This window comes from Pelobates fuscus, chromosome 2 (genome assembly GCF_036172605.1).
Source record: "Pelobates fuscus isolate aPelFus1 chromosome 2, aPelFus1.pri, whole genome shotgun sequence".
In the NCBI taxonomy this organism is placed as follows: Eukaryota; Metazoa; Chordata; class Amphibia; order Anura; family Pelobatidae; genus Pelobates; species Pelobates fuscus.
The window spans coordinates 107334666-107354479 of record NC_086318.1 but is presented as its reverse complement, the minus strand read 5'-3'; the positions used below and the strand labels follow the sequence as shown (position 1 = coordinate 107354479).

The following is a 19814-nucleotide window of genomic DNA, read 5'->3' as shown; positions in this document are numbered from 1 at the left end:
AATATAATTTACCAGTAGCTCATTACTTTTCTCAGATGGGGGCAGGTGGTATAATCTCCATGACAATTTCGATAGTTAAAACGATTAACTGGCATTGTATTCCCTTACACAGAGGTGAAGTAACAGCTTTTGACAGTAAGCATATGTTTGTGTTTACAGGTATGTCTCAGTAAGTGTAAAGGAAACATAAATAAAATATATATAGAATATATATAGAATTTTTTACACTTAGAGACACGTATAAACACAAACATATGCTTACTGTCAAAAGATATAACTTGACCTCAATATATATATATATATATATATATATATATATATATATATATATATATATATATTGTGTTTGTTGATTTATATTACACAGTGTTAACTTGGAAAGAAACACATCCTACTGAAATATAGCACTTTCCATATATGGAAATATGGCTAAACATGTCATGCATAATTTATATGCAGTACCAGGGTATTTAACCTTTTCAAAAAATTCACTTTTTAAACAAAACCATAACATACATTTAAACAAAACCATAACATACATATATGTACCTTGCTATATTATAAGCTCAAACACGTTTGGTATCCCTGATTAAAACGGAGTTAAATAAATAAATAAATAAATAAAACAAACTCAATATGCAATGCCTATCCCCATTTCACAAAAAAAAAAAAAACCCTACCTGTTTGGTAGACCTTCTGCTAGCTAACTCCTCTAAGAGATAGAGGAAGGGATGGGTGTAAGTCTGCAGTGCTTTGCTGTATAAGTGGCAGGGGGATCCCAAGTTGTCTCCAGTAGCTGAGGTAAAACTGGATCAGAAAGTAAAAGTGCTGTACTTTTCTAAACGATGGACATCATACATTGTATTTCTCTAGGGGAAACCCAGATCCCTCTTCATTTAACATAGCACACTGTACCTTACATACTCCCCAACTCTCCCCACCCCCCCAGCATTATTACACACCCTGCAACCACAGATACCCTAAGGACAAGTGTAAATATACGCACTTACCTCTTACATTTTTCAGAGAGCTGCAGACTGAGAGCAGATCACCCAAGGCATTGTGTGATTTACAGAACTGGAGCTATTAAAAATGCAGAGACCTTATAGTTCCTTTTGGAAATGAAGCATAATACACACAGATCACTCAGATGCAGGAAAACAAATAGAATGTTCGCTTTACTGTAACAGTTCTGCCTCTTTATGTGTAATGTGTAGCTTCTATTGCTTAATTCACTGCACTCACTCCCTCCCTCCTTCCCTCCCCCTGTCAGAAAACCCTACCAGGAAGCAATGGGCGTTCATGTCTGGGGCCTTAGGAATGCAAGAGACGAAAAATCTTTCCCCTCTGGTTCTATGAGGTTTTCTACCCAGCTTCATAAAATATGTATTTAAAGGCATTGCACATGCATTACAGCATGCTTACCTAAGATACCTCATGTTTAAAAAAAAAAAAGCAAACTGTTACATTAAAAAGATCTCCCCCATACAAGCTGCTGTTGGTATCTTCCATTTTTACATGCGTAGCATCATAACCTCAAAGCTTTAGGACTTTGAAAATGTCGCATTGTCACAAGTATTAGATTAACCATTTAGGCCAGCCAGTTTTGGCAAGGGCATCACGGGATAAATACTCACAGGACACATGCTCGAACACAGCTGCATACAGTATAGTTAGTTATTTATCCAGACACCAACCTTCTGTTCTGTCCTGCAAACCATATCGATTGATTTTATCGCTACGTAGCATGTGCTCTCTGTTTAGGGCCTTTGACCTTAAAGGACCAGTGACCACCTAAAAAGTGCCCCTCTAAACATTTAAGTGTCATAATTTTGTGTTACTTTAAATAAAAATGCATAAAGAACCACTGTCTAATCTTATTACAGTTATGACCTTCTTTCTGAATAGCAAAAGGAATGCTGTGTTTTGTATTGTAAAAGTTGTTTGAAAAATAACCCTTCCTTGACTTGTTAGTGCTCATAAACCTCAGAATTTAAGAAAATGGAATACAAAAAAAAAAGTAAGGCTAAAATAGTGAAGCTGTGGCCATAGTTGAATTTCAGTTTTTTTTTTTTTTTTTTTTTTTTTTAATTTAGTATTTTAACTTTGCTATTTGTTTTCCAGTTCACTGTTTATTACCAGAGTGCCAACTCAGTTGCAAAATATCTTTAATCCAAAAGTCTGGCTATTCACAAAAGGCAAACGTAATTATTTTATCTATATACACTTGCCTGGTGTATAGTTAGCCATTAAAATTAGTCAGACTTAATAAAGTTTGCTAATTTGGATATTCTCAAATAGCAGAACTACGACCAAATATCTTTTTTGTTGTGATTCAAATCCTCCATAACCATATTGCCTCAGTTCCAAGTATCACCTAAAACCGACCCCAATTACCTTTACCCTGTGATGATACCCCAAGCCTAAATCATTTCCAAACTGTACTCTCTCAGTTTTGGCAGGGTCATTTGGCTGCCATTCATTGTAAATTGAGTAAAGGAGGATGGTATAAAAAACTACCCAAACAAGAGGACATAGTCTTAAATTACAGGGGCAAAGGTTTAAAAATAATATCAGGAAGCATTACTTTACTGAGAGGGCATGGAATAGCCTTCTAGCTGAAGTGGTAGAGGTTAACACAGTGAAAGAGTTTTCGCATTCGTGGGGCATTGGCATACAGCTATTGTCGATATTAGATAAGGCCAGGGATTAATGAAAGTATTTAGAAAACTGAGCAGACTAAATGGGCCGAATGGTTCTTATCTGCCATCACATTCTATGTTTCGATGAGTGCAATGTATTTCCAATAAATGTTATCACTACAATGAGATCCATTTCAAAATAGGGACATATTCAATTCAATGCAGTTTGAATTTATTTGGCAGTAAACCTCAGCCAAATCTGGTAAGTCTAATTTAAAGGGACATTCCAGGAACATGGATATGGTTAATATGCACATAGTAGTAAAATAAATTACATAGTTTAAGCATACTCAATATTAATATAAATATACAATGTTTTGGGTAATTTGTTCTTGTTCCAGAAACCCTTGCTCAGTGATTTGTGTTAATGATAGCAATGACAAGTGTCTTTGTATTGCATCTCCTTCAATTAAATAAAAAAAAATGAAGTATGGTGACTAAGTGGTGTCAGTCATATTATTCCTATACTCCGTGAACAAAAATGTGCTTGCTAGAGGTTTAAGCACAGCTACAACAGGGATGTAAAAAAACACCTGTAGGTCAAATAGTAGATGCTGTGCCATTGGCATTGCCCTCTACACCGAGAACTGATTGATATGTTTAGGGAGAAGCAATATAGTTTATATACTTTCTCAAAAAAAGTAATCTTTTAGCATTGTGGCTAGCACAATGTTATTATGATGCTTGTTTATACTCCTTCATTAGAGTATAAATTGGTGTACCTATGACAGGTATCTCTTAATCTGAAAAGTCTCTAATTTAGCAAATGTATCTCTGATGTATGCATTATGCTACAGTATAGTCGATATTTAGGAATGTCTGTGTACATGAATGAGACCATACCAGAAGATGTACTGCATATAATTAAGAGGCTGGTTCTAGAGTTACAGTTCTAGATTTATTTAGAAATGAATGAGCCTGCACTACTGTAACTTCTTATCCACTAAATTCCCCACATGGTTACAATGATAAGGGCCTCTCATAACTATCACCTCACAATTTAATTCTACAGACAACAGACAGTTAAAGGATCACTATAGGGTCAGGAACACAAACATGTATTCTTGACCCTATAGTGTTACAACCACCATCTAGCCCCCTGGACCCCTCATGCCTCCATAAATATAGCAAAATCTTACTATATTCAAGCCTGAAGCTGTAGATCTGCATACTGTTTGCCTAAAAAAAACAAGCAGTCTGCTGACATCATCAGAAGTGGTAGCCTGATCCAATCACAGTGCTTCCCCATAGGATTGGCTGAGACTGACAAAGAGGCAGATCAGGGGCAGAGCCAGCATGATTCAAACACAACCCTGGCCAATCAGCATCTCCTCATAGATATGAATTGAATCAATGAACCTCTATGAGGAAAGTTCAGTGTCTGCATGCAGAGGGAGGGGATACTGAATGTTTGGATGCATTTTAGGCAGCAATGACCCAGGAAGGATCTCTAACAGCCATCCGAGGAGTGGCCAGTGAATTTATCACTATGCTGTAATGTAAACACTGCATTTTCTCTAAAAAGACAGTGTTTACAGCAAATAGCCTAACGGTAATGATTCTACTCACCAGAACAAATTCAATAAGCTGTAGTTGTTCTGGTGACTATAGTGTCCCTTTAAATGTCATTTTCACCAAAGAAGCACATATCATTAGCACCATCTAGCAAAGTATTGGATTTACATATTTATCAAACAACACATTTTTACTGTTTTTTTCTGTTTTGTTCTAGAAGGAGACAAATTCACAAGAATAAATAAATAAAACAAACCTCCTTTGTACAGGTTAACCTACATCAGTATGCAATATTTGCTCATTAGCAGTGTAACCCTGAACGTGCAAGAACCCGTGGCGTGCAAAACCCACAATGCCATGCACCCTTCTTTTTCCCCATTGGCTAATTGAAAACAAAACTATGCATGTACTGTTGTAGTAGTAAGTGCATAGTTCTTGTCTCCCTCCAGCAAATGTTATGTCAAAAATGCATCGGAAGTAGAGTAACATTAGTAGAATAGATATACATTTTTTCTAAATATTTACACATCTCTAGCAAAGCTTATTCCATTATTGACTACCCTATGTGTGTTGGTTAGATAATTAATTGTGGAATATTTTAATACATGCCTGTACTAATCTATCACCTTGAATCTCAGACGAAGAAAGAATATTAATATCATAATGGGGGGAAAGGGACATTTCAGACTTTTCTAAATATATGAGTTTTATAAATTAATGCCACTTATAAAGCAATACAGGAAAGCCATACTGGCCCACATTATCATTGCCCAACTTAATAAAAACTAATTTTATTGACCAAAATAGGATGAAAGAGCAGGTTGACTTTACTGGAAATGTAAATGGAGCCCTTTCCACTGAGCTATCTCACCAATGTTTCTACGCAAAATAAGAACAGGGAGATTTTACTAAAAAGTTACAAGAATAAATGTGGTCAGTGCAAATTGGCAGGGATTATTTGTCCTTAGAATTCATTATGCTGGCCTTAAAATCCTTCTACAGTACTTCCATCTGATGTGTAAAGGTACAAAGAAGAACACTGTATTTTTGGAGACCCCCAATTTTTTTTATTTACATTTGCCAGCAATTCACAATGGCCAGTTAAGGCTACACTTGAATTGTAGAACAATGAAAAATAATAGTCATTTACCAAACTGAATGTATCTAGTCCTAGTAAGCAACGTGTTAAACTTTGAGTGTTACCATGTACTTATTTTAAAGGAGTCATTATATCCCTCAACAAGGTTTCATGAGTACAATAATATGAGATTTCGGGGGTTTTATGTTACTGACAGATGTACCCAACTATTAACTACCCTGTGCTTATAAACATATAATTATGATGCTACAATCCGATGGTTATTAAGAGAAAACATAATTGTTTATGTCAGTGGCAATTTCCATGTTTTTTTAACATGTTGCTTACATTTATTAAACGTTATTCTTCTCTCTGGCACTTAAATCTGTGTCATGGGCAATGCTACTAACACATCTCGAAATTGCTGACACAAAATGTCAACACAGGATCAGGGTGATAAGATCACTGACTGTTGTTTCACAATAATCAGGGCCTCTTGTACCTACTGCCTCATTTTAATTCTACAGAAAACTAACAGTTAAATGTTATCAGTGCCTGGAAGAAGTTCCTGGCCTGCAGGCATACTGAAAGTAGTTTAAATATTACACATTTGAACTTTCACTTCCCTCCCATAAACTAAATGATTTTACTATGTGTTTTCAAATAAGGCTCAAACCCATTTACTAACGCTTTTCTAAACAAATTGTATATATACAATTTCTCAGCTAGTGAATAAGTGTCAGGATCTACATCTGTCCTCTGCCGCTCTGCAGAAGATGAATGTCATCAGCCTGGCAAGAGAGCAAACCTATGTAAAACAGTTTGCCATTTTACTGGAGGATGGAGCCAGTGGGCTGTACTGGTTATGGTGGTTGCAGTAGCCATTTAGGAGGACTTAGAGTTATAGGTGACTGAATGTCAGAGTGTCAAACATCAAGATGCTGTGGACTGAAACCATCACAAATCTAAGCAAGTTGACTTTTAAAATTGAGTTGGAAATATACACTGTGAAACTCTTGGTTAGTATATAAACTGTGAAACTCTTGGTTAGTATATAGTTACTAGACTTTCACAGCTGTGGCCAGCGTTAGTTGCCATATAAAGGAGCTGATATTATCAACAAATAGACAAGTACAATACTTTTCAAGTAGGTTATACCAGAAAATAGAGGCAGGTGTTCATAATTCCAGGTCTGAAGACCCTCCCCTGAGGAACAGGGGAATACTGCCACAGTATCCAATTAACAGTTGCTTGTGTGAGGTATGCTTCAGTAATAACATTAGTGAGTGACTAAACCAACAACAAAGCAGATTTACAGACAAATTGTATTTACCAAACTAACAGCATCTCCAGCACTGTTCAGAACCACTGCAATAATGTCAAACAAATAATGGCTGATAAAGTGGGTTTCACTGCCACCTTGAAAATAAACCTTTTCAACTTTTTTCTTGGAGAGATCCTTAATACACTAGTAAATAGTACTGAAGCTATTTTGGGGGTTAGACAAAAAATGAATACTTTTCTAAAGATGCCAAATTCATGTCTATTCACCAGGCATAACTTTCCCATATTTTATTGTATGTGCAGGCTCCTTCTCTGCCTGCACTCAAGGTATCATGGGGACTTAGTTATCTTGTTTTAAATGCCAAGCTGCACAATTACTTCTAAAGTGACAGTTCCTCTTAAGGTTTTTAAAGAGTCTAAACTCATTGCTTAATACTGCATTTCATTACCAGATTTGGAAATGTTTATGAAGCAAGTCACTCAGCTACACAAAAAAAAAAAATAAAAAAAAAAAAAAAAAACGGAAATTAAAGGGTTTTTCATATGAAATATCGAAACAATAAATCTGTATTAGACACATAAATCTGGAAATGTAAAACTCGATTTCTATATTTGCTACAATAACCTTTCCCACCATCACAATCCACCCTTTTAAGACATTTCCCCTGATGACAGTAGCAAGTAGTTGGAAGTAGCGGCTAAATAGGAATTTACATAGCAAAGCACAATATTTTGCCTTCTATTTTTGGATGCTGATACATAAAAGTAATATTCAGCTGTATCACTCTTGAGAGCTGGGAATAAATTCAAGTCCTTTTTTATTTGACTGATATGATGTCAGTGGCAATGCAAGAGGATCAGATGCTCTTTCAATCCTGTGAGACTCCAAAATGTTGTAATGCAATCATCCAAGACATCTATTTTTGCAATAAGGCCAGAACTGTGAAGTTTAATATTTTGCAGTGGGATAATGGAATGGAAAGTTTTTAGAAATTCAACATGTCAGCTAGAGCACAGCTGATGCTGGGATTGCACAATATAGGGCCAAAGTAGCTGGAATGAAAACTTTTCCCCTAAAATATTTTGGCTTAAAACTTTGTACCACTCTGCACGTCCTTAAAAAAAATAAAAAAATAAAAAAATAAAAAAAAACCACTCATTAAAAAAAGACTCATTAGTAGGCTGAGTGTAACTATTTATTTACTCAAAGCATACTCAGTCTCAGACTTCCTAGAAACATATCCTTGCGGGTGACATTAATGCCATTCTACTCCCATGCTGTTCCCACAATTCCCAGCACAGCCACATCATAGAGTAGTGATTACTCTATGATGTGTCCATGCAGGGAATTGTGGGAACCACATAGGAGCATGATGGAGAGAGAGAGAAAACATCACATTGATGTCCCTACCATTCCAGATCTGATTTCAGACAAGGTCAGCCTCAGTGGGTGAAGGAGAGAAATAGTGGGAGGTGTAGAAGAGACACAGGGGGTGAGTGATACAGAGGGCTAGTAGGGGAGAAAGAGGGGGAAAAGAGAGACAGAAGGGGAGTGAGCAGGGCCGCCATCAGGGGGTGACAACCATAACGGTTGTCACGGGCCTGGCGACCCTGGGGGGCCCGGCTGCCCGGGCCCCACGTGTAGCGGCGGAACTGCTGCCGGTGCAGTTGCACCGGCGCCCGCACGCTGATGGGGCCCATCGGGTGGCCCATGCACTTAGGGCCACCCGATGGGCCCCATATCTTCAGGGGCCCGGTCAGCGCTGCGGCCATGGTATAGCGCGACCGGGCCCCTTTAAAAAAAAATGCCGCCGCAGCGCAAGTGCTGATGGGAGGAAGTGGTCACTTCCTCCCAGCTCACTCCGCACGGGAGGAGCGCTCGCGCCCGACAAGAAGAGGGAGAGCCAGCCGACTGCCAGTCCCATCAGCCCCAGCCAGCCACCCTCCTGCAAAGACAAGGTAAGAAACAGGAGGATGGCTGGAAAATGAGCTGTATGTATGTATGTATGTATGTATGTCTGTCTGTTTGTCTGCATGTGTGTCTGTATGCATGTGTGTCTGTATGCATATCTGAATGTCAGTGTATGTATGTCTGCATGTCATTATGAATGTGTGTATGTATGGATGTCAGTGTCTGTATGAATGTATGTATGTAACTATGTATATCTGTATGTATGTCTATCTGTATGCATGTCATTATGTGTGTATGAATGTCAGTGTATGTATGTCTGCATGTCAGTATGAATGTGTGTATGTCAGTATGAATGTCTGTCTGTATGTCATTATGAATGTGTCTGTGTCTGTATGTCCTTATGCATGTGTGTCTGTATGTATGTTAGTATGTGTCTGTCACTATGTATGCCTGTGTGTCTGTATATGTGTGTATGTCTCAGTATGTGTGTGTCAGTATTTATGCCTATATGCGTATCAGTATGTGTGTCTGTTAGTATGTATCAGTGTGTGTGTGTGTGTATCTGTGTCCTTTTGTATCAGTGAATGTGTTTGTGTCTGTGTGTGTATTCCTGTGGGCGGGATTTGGAGGCGGTCTCTGTGGGCGGTTTTGGAGGCGGGCCCCCAGGGGCCCAGACCCTGAGCTCAGTTAGGGGCCCCCAAATTTCTGGTGGCGGCCCTGGGAGTGAGGGAGAAAGAGGGGAAAGAGAGAGACACAGGAGGAAGGGAGGGAAAGAGACAGAGGATGGGGGAGAAAGACAGAGGAGGGAGATTGAGAATGAGGGGTAAGAGAGAGACACAGGGGGAGGGGGAGAAAGAGACACAGGGGAGAGTGAGACAGGGAGGTAGTGGGGAAGAAAGAGGGGTAAGAGAGAGACAGGAGGAAGGGAGAGAAAGAGACAGAGGAGGAAGAAAGAGAGACAGGGGGAGGGGGAAGAAAGAGATGGAGGAGGAGAAAGAGACAGAGGAGGAAGAGAGAGAGACAGGCGGAGGGGGGGAAGAGACAGAGGGGGAAAGAGGCACACAGAGGGTCTGCGGGAAGAAAGAGGCACACAAAAGGACTGGGGGAAGGCAAAGAGACACACAGAAGGTTTGCTGGGGGACAAAGAGACATACACAGATTTGTGGGGGACAAAGTGACACCCAAAGCTGGGCTGGGATAAAAATATGCACACAGAGGGACTGGGGGAAACAAAGAGACACACAGAAGGTTTGCTGGGGGAGACATAGGAGGGTTGTAAGAGACAAAGGAGAGAAATTGGAGACAAGATTCACTAAAGGAGTTAAAAAAAATCAAAAGAGGGAATAAGAAAACACAAGAAAACAAGCGAAGATGCATTTTTTTGTGTGTGTGTTTGGGGGTGCTGCACTTTCGCCTGTGCTGGCGCGGCGCATTTTTGGGCTGGTATAGAATTTTTTCCAGGGCTGCTTTTAGTTCCCAGTCCGGCCCTGTCTATGTCCTATCCTTGACTGACGACTTGTTCCAATGGTTCAAATATTTCGAATGGTTTGAAATATTGACTTTGAAGTATTTTCTCTTGCTTTGATGGATAAAGCAGGACCTCCAACCTTGCCAACATTTCTCTACTTCGTGGGTTGCTAGATTTACTACAAAATTGATATGTATATATATTTACAGCCATTGAAATATGTGCTCACAAGATATTTCTGATTGAAAAAAGGCACAAGGATAAGGCAGGACTTTTCTCTTTTCTCTGACTGAAAGTGTTAATTTCTGTTTAGCTAATTCATAAGACAAGCAATCTTGCACATTGCATGTACGCAGTTTCTTCTTTGCACATCTTTTCTCCCCCCGTTTTAAAAACACCCTATCCTACACTCTCCTATTGTATGTAAACCCCACCTAGCAAAGCCCCTAGACACGTTTTAAGCAATGATTTGTTATATGCTTTCACCATGTTGCTTGCACAAGCTGCCCATGCTATTAGTTAATATTTGTCAATATTTGATTGGTAATTAATGAAACACCCCTAGACTGTCTCTTAGTAGATTACCTTAAAACCTTTGTTCTGTTTAGTAAAGCTTGAAAATTCTTTACATTAACTCAGTTTTTATGCAGGGCCGTCCCAAGACATTGTGCTGCCAAGGATGAAATGCTGCCCCCCAACAAACCCCTCCCCCCACACAAAAACAACATATATGTTTCTGCAATTGTAGTGTCTCTATGTGTGTGTGCTGGGGATAAAATGTGTGTCTGTGTGTGTGCTGGGGATGAAGTGTGTGTCTAACTGTGTGGTGAGGATGATATATGTCTGTGTGTGTGCTGTGGATGAAGTGTGTGTCTGTGTGTGTACTGGGGATGAAGTGTGTGCCTGTATGTGTGCTGGAGATATAGTATGTGCCCGTGTGTGTGCTGGGGATGTAGTACATGTCTGTGTGTGCTGGGGATGTAGTGTGTTTCTGTGTGTGCGCTAGAGATGTAGTGTGTGTCTGTGTGTGTGCTGGAGATGTAGCGTGTGTCTCTGTGTGCATTGCAGCCAATACACTTACCTATACCCTGTGTCTGTGTATATGCATGTGTGTTAGATTTGTATCTGTGTTTCTGTATCTGTAAATGTATATGTGTCAGTAATTGTATTTGTGTGTCTGTATATCTGCATGTGTATCAGTGTGTCTGTGCAAATGTATGTGTGTCTGTATATCTGCACGCGTATCAGTGTGTCTGTGCAATTGTATGTGTCTGTGCATCTGCATGTGTGTCAGTATATGTATTAAACACTGACAAACATGCAGATATTGACATACGTACAGATGTGCACACACTGATACGCCTGCAGATACACAGACACACAGACTTACACACATACATTCACACTGACACATACAGATACACACACTACACATACAAAATATGCACACTACACACACACAGATACACACACTGCACACAATACACACATACACACTACACACATACATACACAGATACACATACATTAAACACACAAATTACACACATACAAATACACAGATACACACACATCACACACAGATACAAACACACATTACACACATACAAACACACAAATACACACAGACACATAGATACACACATTAAATAATTAAGCCACCCAGCCGTTTCTTACTTTCTGCTGGCTGTGGCTGGTGGGAGTTGGGGGCCTGCTCTCCTGGTCCGGCCACATCCTCGCAGTTCCCTCCTCCCACGTGGCTCGATCTCGGTGTGTGTGAGCTGGGAGGAAGTGACCAGCTCTCCCTGCAGATAGAAAGAGCCCGGTCGTGCTTTTAAATCGCCGCAGCGCCACGACCAGGCCCCTCATTGCACATGTCCATCAGGTGGCCCTACAGGCATGGAGTACCCAATGAACATTCACACAGGTTCCCAACACATGCGGTGCATGCCGCCACGGGTTGGAACTCCTATTTTAGATGATGACAGGGGCGGCAAAATTCCGCCTCTGTCAGTGTGCCACCACATGGCTCCACAGCGATCTATAGACGGGCCGGCCCTAGTTGTATGGTCTAATCGTTGATTGTTCGACGAGCATTAGTGGCGTTGCTTGGTCTGGATAGAACCTAAAAGTCCATGGCAGCAGAGGTCTGGTGATCACAAGGAGCTGTTCCAACACTGACAACGATGTGGGTTGTTTAATCTTTTCTTTTATAGTACCTGTGCAACAAACATATTTTATTAGCAACATCTGTTGCCAGATCTTGACAGGGCTGCTGGAAAATATGTATTGCGCTCATACATTATAAAGCATTGTTGTCAAGCAAGATTGCAGCCTGTAAGTGTGTTTTGTTGCTAACAGACAACATCTGACTGATAGGAGGGGTGGTGCAATTTTCAAAGTGTTTTTTGTCAAAATCTGTACATTGGCTAGCAACTTCACTATAATGCATGGTGCAAAATGCACAGTTAGTATGAGAAGAGGTATAAAATAAAGTTGGTTAGAGCAGTGGCCACCTTGGGTAAGACACCTAACAATATACATCTGCCTACATCAAGTCCTCATAGATGGTAAGTAGGGCCTTCTTTATCTCTAAGTATCCCCTTTCTATACCTGTAAATATGTTGGCAATATATAAATAAAATTAATAAAGTGGAACGTACCATGACAGGTACACTATAAAATGAAACTGCTGCCATGCCCACTCTCTTCTTAGCATACCCCAGCAAACACTGCAAAAAACACATCTGGGGAGAAAATAGCCCAGAACTATGATACATACTCCCACACTCTATGTATTACACATACGCTGCATATATTTGGCTGGAGTGCTGACTCTGTTAATTGACTTTTTACTATTATATTGTACATGCAGTTGTGTCTAAAAGATAAGTAGACATAGAAAAAGTCTTCATGTGCTAGGCTTGAGTTGCTATCTTACTTTATTTTGCTACTGAAAACACTACAGCAGAGACCTATACCACAATTGTCATACCTCTGAAACTGAATTTCTCTAAAATTTTCAATTACCTTTTTCTAAATTTGCTTTGTATGGAACTTAGTATTCCTTCCTAGTATGCAACTGCATGACGTCTTCGACCATAATCAGGCAGATATGTCTTTAATATGTAGCTTGACATCTAGTGCCCTAAACCTGTGTGGACATATGGAAATGTCAGAACAAGCTTCTCTAACATAGAGATACATCTTCATTACTTCCACATCTATAAAAACTATCGCAACTAAGACATGCTGGAGAGGATGTGGTCAAGATAGAAATGATTACAAGCAATGGTAACCTTGTCTTTGCATACAGGAAACAAGTTGCATCATGGCAACCATTAGCACAGGACAGAAGAAACCAGCCCTGGCCTTTGGACTCTTACTTATCTGGATTGTTCATGACATGAAACATACAGAGAAGAAATTAATCACCAGAAATGAGTTGGGTAGATATTGGAAGCAATTATTATCGCTTTCACAGTAAGAAATTAAATGAATACTATCTGAAGTGAACAGCCCATAACCCAACTTCATGATTCCAAACAACTCTTCTATAATACTTGAAGCTGTATAATGGTAGCATTCCACTGTACCTAGAGTGTGATTTGTGGACGCTCGGATTGACATCCGTTCCTTTTTCCTTTCTCTTGTTTTATTACTTTATTCTACCGTGTCTCCTTTTACTTTTGTTTGAATACTTTAAATATATTGTAATGTGAAACCTTGAATGTTAAAGGGACATTATAGTCACCAAAACAACTTTAGCTTAATGAAGCAGTATTGGATTATAGATCATGTCTCACTGCTCAATTATCTGCCATGTTGGAGCTAAATTACTTTTGTTTCTGTTTATGGAGCCCTTGCCACACCTCACCTGGCTGTGACTGACACAGCCTGCATTAAAACAAAATGGTTTAATTTTTTTATCAGATTTTACTTACTTTAAAAGATTGTATCCCCTGCTCTGTAAATTGAAATTTAATAACACACAGGAGGCTTCTGCAGGATCTAGCTATGAACATAGCAGGAGATGAGACATTCTAAATTAAACACAATTTGCAATAAAGGAAGTGTAAACATTAGATGTCTCTTTCCAGGAAGTGTTTAGGAAGGCTGTATAAGTCACATGCAGGGAGGTGTGCCTAGGGCTGAATAAACAAAGTGATAACTCCTAAATGGCAGTGAATTGAGCAGTGAGATTGCAGCGGCATGATCTATACACCAAAACTGCTTCTTTAAGCTAAAGTTGTTTTGGTGACTATAGTGTCCTGTTAAGCTTGTATATGTTTTATGTGACTTGAATGTTTTGTGATCGCCAAAAAAGTTAACAAAAATGTTATAAAGCAAGAATTTATAAAAACAAGATGTTTTTCATTACAGCACTGGTGCTTGATGTGGCTTGTTTTTTCCCCCTTCAATAAACAAAATACTTTAAAAAGTAAAACATCCAATTAGGCTGTTTGAGAGGCTGGAACCTCCACCATGTCTGGCACCAACACCATTGAAGTCAAATAAATAACTTGCCCAATGATCAATTAAACGTTTTGACCATGTCTGCATGTGCTATCTTCTGATTTGAAGCCGTACAATATACCACTTTGCTAATTGCATATATGAGCAGGTGTACTGAATAAAGTAAAGTACCAAGTGTGTGTATATGTTTGATTTTATAGATATTGATGGTTGAAAGACCACATTTAGACATGCTGCAAAATCCCTTCCAGTCACAAAAAAACTATAAAAGGATTTTTAAATGTCTTAATAAATTCTTCTCTGTTTTACAAGTAACTCTTTTAGTTAAAAAATTACTAATAAATCTTAATAAATGAGCTAAAATAGGAAAATGTTCCGCAACAGATCTCAGTGATTTGCTCTGGGCTAATTACGTTTCTCTTTTATTACCATCTCAGCTGAAGACTGAGAACTAAGCTCAATAGGAAGCAAAGAAAAATCGGAATAATTACATTCTACAAAACCCTTTAGGTCTAAATATTTATTATATATAAAAACTTTTATTTGGTACCATGGCAACTGGTTATAATACTCTTTAAAAAAAATAAAAAAAAAATACAGGAGTCCCTAATAATGATGGATCCAGAACTGGCACAATTTTTCTTTACTTACTTTGTGCTGGAACAAAGATTTTAAATAACTACAACGGTCCCCGGAACCCCCACAACAGTAGCAGGAAGCAGCAGTTGTGGGACCCTGTTTTCAATCAAACAATATGCAAATGTTAGAATAAGTGCAAAAAACTAATTTCAGCTGGTACCTGAAAAAGTTGACACTAGCGGAGGCTATAGGTATATCCCCAGCAGTTGCAGAAAACTCACAGATTCCATAACTGCCTTAGACTGAGAAAATGTAAGTAGGTCACTACATATCCATGTATTATGTGTCAGTCTGGGTGTCATAATAATAATATGTCTGCAATAGACAAAAACCTCCCTCGTCCAACCGTTAACCAAGATGCAGACAGACAGTCAGAATAACAACAAACCTAGTGATTTCTTCTCTAGGTGTCTTCCTGGGTTTCCTCTCAATTTGCAGGCTGCTAGACTTCCAGCTGACGCAGTGCTGTGTATGTATACTGATAAGGAAGTCTATTTTTTTTTATCATGGGAAGGCAGTGCTAAGGAGGCAGGCTGATGGTATAGCATTCTATAAAACATTTTTTGAGCATGCAAAAAACAAACAAATATGTTAATTAGTCTGAAAGCTATCAAATGCCTTTGATTGCAGAGTTGTCTTGGCGCATGGAGTGTCCCTTTAAGAATGTCAAAGCATCACAGTAGGTGCAGTTGAACTAGATATGGAGATATACATTGGCTATCTCTGCCTTACACCATTATGGAAATATAATTACTTTTACTTCTTAGGAAGTAATTATTTTATTATTAGCAATAGCTAACTTTTATTCAACAGCTTAGTTATGCAAAAATATCATCTGACAGTTTCTCTTCTGCTTGTTTCAGAGAAAATGCAGTGTTTACATTGCAGCCTAGTGATAACTTCACTGGCCACTCCTTAGATAGCTGTTAGAGATCCTTCCTGGGTCATGGCTGCCTAAAATGCATCCAAACATTCAGTGTCTCCACCCTCTGCATGTAGACACTGAACTTTCCTCATAGAGATTCATTGATTCAGGGCTGTGGCCAGGGCTGTGTTTGAATTGTGCTGGCTCTGCCCCTGATCTGCCTCTTTGTCAGTCTCAGCCAATCCTATGGGGAAGCATTGTGATTGGATCAGGCCATCACTTCTGATGATGTCAGCAGACTGTTTGTTATTCTGAGTCTAAAAGCATGCAGAGTTACAGCTTCTGGCTTGAATACAGTAAGATTTTGCTATATTTATGGAGGCATGAGGGGCCCGGAGCGGGGGTGGGGGAGGCGGGGGCGGGGGGGGGGGAGGGTAGGGGTGGGGAGGGGGGGGGGGGTAGATGGTGGTTTTAACACTATAGGGTCAGGAATACATGTTTGTGTTCCTGACCCTAGAGTGATACTTTAGCCCCTTAAGGACACAGGACATGTGTGACATGTCATGATTCCCTTTTATTCCTGAAGTTTGGTCCTTAAGGGGTTAAACTGTCCCACCCCTCTTCTTGACTCCAAATGGATCACATTTAAATCTAATGCAATGTCAAGGAGGACCCCCTATTTTTCTACATTTGAGCATATCTTCTTCTAACAGCTAAATGCAGGGGTATAAATCACATGCATTATAATGACATATTCATTTTCAAGATAAGAGGAGAAACTGATCCCAGAACTCTTCTAGGGAGCTCTGCTATTATTTACTTTAGGTGCCTGCTTGCTTTTTACATGGTCTGGGAAATAATTTGTGACCAAGCTCTAAACTATTCATCCCCAATCTGCACCTAAACCCAGACAATATCAATTGGTTGGTTTCATTTTTAGGCCAGTTCGTCTCAGTTGGATTGATATTAAATGTAGCAAATGCAATATGAATTTGCATTCCTGAATGTTGTCAATGGGATTCATTTTAAGCTAAGAGTTAATGTAGATAGCGTAGCTTTAGCTATTACTGATCCGATCACACACACATGGCCTAAATATGAACTGCAAACAGAGTGATCAACAAGTGTTCCTGGAATATGGGTAGTGGTTTGTGTCCACAGGTCTTATACTTCCTTCCTCACTAAGAGCTGGTGTCTGCTAAGATGTGATAACAACTTGCAAAATTAAAAATGTTGCTCTGTAGTAGGCATACTGTTGCACATTTTCTGTTACTTGCTTTGTGCTGTAGGTGTAAATGCGTGTAAACTGCAGCGAACAGAAACAATGCAATTATCTCGAGAACTGGCTCTTTAGGGATGCTGCTCAAACTGTTATACAGTTGCTGTTACCTAGTTGTCAGAAATGTACATTTGATCATATTCTTGCAGATATATATGTGATATGTATGCAGTGTGTGTGTATACTATGTGTCAATGTGAACCTGGAATTAATGTAATGTGTTAAATGCATGGTACTTATATGTGTAATACACAGATAAACCCAAAGAGTCAAGTCTCTTAAATGGCACTGTAACTTCACAAAATACTGCCAAAAAGGCATACAATGGGGCTATTGTTTTATTCAGAAGAGTTTGCTGAGCATAATGTGTTTTCATTTTGTTTTTAACTATAGTGGCACATGTAATATTTAAAAAATGCCAGGCAAAAATTTAATGTGTATGTAAAAAAGAGGCCAACTTTTTTTTCCACCATAAACTTCAACATAAACTAGTGAAACAAATGTCAGCATGTTAAGGCACAATATACAACATATAAGTTACTCTGAAGTGTCTACTTTCACAAATGGTAGGCCTTTGTGAATCAATTTGAACTGTCAAACTGCTGTAATGCTCCAAAATGAGACACAGGCCATTTAAAATCCATCTATCAAAATTATAACAGTAAATATTGAAATGGTCAGGTCTTTTATATGGCACTATAGCTTTACAGGATACTGGCAAAGGCATACATTGGGGGTATTGTTGTACTCTGAAGATAAACCTGAACACGATATTGGATTTTGTACAGGAGCAGCACACATCAGGTTTATTAAACACACATGTTATATGTGCATATTAAATCAGAAAAAAACAAACACAATTTTCTACAATATTTAGCAGAGATTGTCTGTGTCATGACTACATAAAAAGTGTCAAAATACCCTTAAAGGGACACTATAGTACCAAAACAACTTTAGCTTAATGAAGAATTTTGGTGTATAGATCATTCCCCTGTAGTCTCATTGCTCAATTCTCTGCCATTTAGGAGTTAAATCATTTTGTTTATGCACCCTCGTCACACCTTCCTGCATGTGACTTACACAGCCTTCCTAAACATTTACTGGAAAGAGTCATCTACTCTTTACACTTCCTTTATTGCAGACTCTATGCAATTTAGAATTTCTTATTTCCTGCTCTGTTAATAGCTTGCTAGATCCTGCAGGAGTCTCCTGTATGTAATTAAAGTTCAATTTACAGAGCAGGAGATACATCATTTTAAAGTAAGTTACATCTGACTGAAAGTGAAACCAATTTTTTATGCAGGTTGTGTCAGTCACAGACAGGTGAGGTGTGGTTAGGGCTGCATAAACAGACACAAAAGTTATTTAAGGGCAGTGAACTGAGCAGTGAAACATCAGAGGCATTCTGTACAAATGATCTGCCTAATGCCTGCAAATCCTCAAATGTACACATGTACGCAGACGACACAGTAATCTATGCAAGCAAATCCAATCTACTGCAGTTTGAGGTTGTGCTCCAAGACCAGTTTACAGAGGTAGAAAAGTGGATCGCAAAAAACAAAATCTTCCTAAACACTGACAAAACTGTCACAATGATCTTTGGAACCGTACCTAAATTACACAAATTACACAATTCCCATCTATGTATCAAAGCAAAATCAAATAGCACACTGACCGCAGTCCACTCTTTCAAATACTTGGGTATGATGTTAGACCCCAATCTATCTTTTGGCCTCCACATAGAAAAACTTGCATCTAAACTTTATCCAAAACTAGGTGCCCTGTACAGAAGCAAATCCTGCCTAAGCCCTACAGTAAAGGAAAAGATTGCACAGCAAATGCTGATGCCAATCATTGATTATGGGGATGTAGTATATGCACCTGCACCGCAAACCCACCCTAATAAACTTAATACATTGTATAAGTCGTTCTGCCGATTTGTGCTACAATGTAATTACAGGACCCACCGTTGTGACATGCTAAAATAACTAAACTGGCTGTCGCTGGAATCTAGACGCACCCTTCATCTTTCCAGCCTTGTGTTTAAGAGATTTTATGGGAAGCTCCCACCCTATCTGAACAGAAGGCTCTACCCAGCTGTTCCCACGTCCTATAACCTCTGATCCAGTACCAGCACTTTATTTAGTCTACCTCAATACAAAAAGAAAGCAGCTTGATCCTCCTTTTCCTACAGAGCACCACAATTATGGAACAACCTCCCGTACACTTTCAAATCTTCCCCAAGCCTAAAGTCCTTTAACCCCTTAAGGACTGCAGGCGTTCTATGCCGTCCTTAGGGAACCGGCTCTAAACGCCGTTCTTTGTACTTACCCGGTCGCCGGCGATCCCACGCCAGCGATTGCGGTGTGGGGACTCACCTTTGAGCCCCGGGAGTCCCTTTCATTCCTCTTCGGCCCCACTGGGCCATGTGATCGCGAGGCTGTCCATGTCAGTGCCAGCAGGGGGAGTGCCTGTAATGACAGGTACTCCCCCTGCTGCCTGTAAAAACTAAAATACATGTTCAAGTTACAGTTTAAAATAAAATATATACTTAGATCATATATATATTTATTATATATATGATCTAAGTATATAT

General features: G+C 39.2%; 1 protein-coding gene across 19 annotated transcripts in view; it reads right to left on the bottom strand.

Moving 5' to 3' along the window:
• MBNL1 (muscleblind like splicing regulator 1) overlaps positions 1 to 15537 on the bottom strand; it is a 163052-nt gene extending 147515 nt beyond the window's left edge. For 16 of the 19 annotated variants that reach the window (XM_063442541.1, XM_063442549.1, XM_063442545.1 and 13 more), the window contains exon 1: positions 1011 to 1218. The gene's annotated coding sequence lies outside the window, so the exon portion shown is untranslated. Of the gene's footprint in view, positions 1 to 1010; positions 1219 to 15462 lie in introns of those variants that run through there. The other 3 variants (XM_063442543.1, XM_063442553.1, XM_063442544.1) reach the window with 2 other exon arrangements.
• Between the last annotated feature and the right edge of the window lie 4277 nt (positions 15538 to 19814).